Genomic DNA, 1,710 nt, shown 5'->3' with positions numbered 1-1,710 from the left:
CTCTCTTGATTCTTCCATGAGAGATTTGGGTGATTTCTCCATGAAGAATTATAGGTATTACCATAGGGTTCTCCTAGGTAATTCACCTCTTCCATTGAAGGGTTCTCAGGATCATAAGCTTCTTCCTTAGATGAAGCCTCCTTAGTACTGCTTGGTGCATTTTGCATTCCAGACAGACTTTGAGAAATCAAATTGACTTGTTGAGTCAATATTTTATTCTGAGCCAATATGGCATTCAGAGTGTCAATCTCAAGAACTCCTTTCTTCTGACTAGTCCCATTGTTCACAGGATTCCTTTCAGAAGTGTACATGAATTGGTTATTTGCAACCATCTCAATGAGCTCTTGAGCCTCTGTAGGCGTCTTCTTCAGATGAAGAGATCCTCCAGCAGAGCTATCCAAAGACATCTTGGACAGTTCAGAGAGACCATTATAGAAAATACCTATGATGCTCCATTCAGAAAGCATGTCAGAAGGACATTTTCTGATTAATTGTTTGTATCTTTCCCAAGCTTCATAGAGGGATTCTCCATCCTTCTGTCTGAAGGTTTGGACTTCCACTCTAAGCTTACTCCATCTTTGTGGTGGAAAGAACTTTGCCAAGAAGGCATTGACTAGCTTTTCCCAAGAGTCCAGGCTTTCTTTAGGTTGAGAGTCCAACCATATTCTAGCTCTGTCTCTTACAGCAAAAGGGAATAGCATCAGTCTATAGACCTCAGGGTCAACCCCATTAGTCTTGACTGTGTCACAGATTTGCAAGAATTCAGCTAAGAACTGATGAGGATCTTCCATTGGAAGTCCATGGAACTTGCAATTCTGTTGCATTAGAGAAACTAATTGAGGCTTAAGCTCAAAGTTGTTTGCTCCAATGGCAGGGATAGAGATGCTTCTCCCATAAAAATCAGGAGTAGGTGCAGTAAAGTCACCCAGCACCTTCCTTGCATTGTTTGCATTATTGTTGTTTTCGGCTGCCATGTCTTCTTCTTCTTTGAAGAATTCGGTCAGGTCCTCTAAAGAGAGTTGTGCTTTGGCTTCTCTTAGCTTTCTCTTCAAGGTCCTTTCGGGTTCAGGGTCAGCTTCAACAAGAATGCCTTTGTCTCTGCTCCTGCTCATATGGAAGAGAAGAGAACAAGAAAATGTGGAATCCTCTATGTCACAGTATAGAGATTCCTTGAGGTGTCAGAGGAAAAGAGAAATAGAAAGAAGAAGGAGAAGAAGAATTCGAACTTTAATTAGATAAGGTTCGAATTGTGCATTAAGAAGGAGTAGTACTCCATAAATAGCAGGATGTGAGAAGGAGGGAAGAAGATTTTCGAGAATTAATTAAAATATTTTGAAAACATTTTTTGAAAGACACTAATTGATTTTCGAAAATAAAAGTGGAAAAGAAATCAAGTGATTTTTGGAAAAGATTTTTAAATTAGAAATTAAAAAGATTTGATTGAAAACTATTTTGAAAAAGATGTGATTAAAAAGATATGATTGAAAAGTTATGGTTTTAAAAAGATTTGATTTGAAAACAATTTTAAAAGATATGATTTGAAAACAATTTTAAAAAGATTTGATTTGAAAAATTAATGACTTGCCTAACAAGAAAAGATATGATTCAAACATAAAACCTTCCTCAACAGAAAAGGCAAAAAATGTTCAATCAAATCATTAATTGTTAGTAAGTATCTTTGAAAAAGGAAAGAAATTAATTTTGAAAACA

The 1,710-nt window shown here is 36.4% G+C and overlaps 1 non-coding gene across 1 annotated transcript; it reads left to right on the top strand.

Moving 5' to 3' along the window:
- The first annotated feature begins 461 nt into the window (after positions 1-461).
- LOC130978653 (small nucleolar RNA R71) lies at positions 462-569 on the top strand. Its single transcript, XR_009086273.1, has one exon. It is a non-coding gene; the product is annotated as a small nucleolar RNA R71 (small nucleolar RNA).
- Positions 570-1,710: the final 1,141 nt, after the last annotated feature.

Source organism: Arachis stenosperma, chromosome 4, assembly GCF_014773155.1.
Source record: "Arachis stenosperma cultivar V10309 chromosome 4, arast.V10309.gnm1.PFL2, whole genome shotgun sequence".
NCBI classification, from domain to species: Eukaryota; Viridiplantae; Streptophyta; class Magnoliopsida; order Fabales; family Fabaceae; genus Arachis; species Arachis stenosperma.
This window is presented reverse-complemented; position numbering and strand designations above follow the sequence as displayed.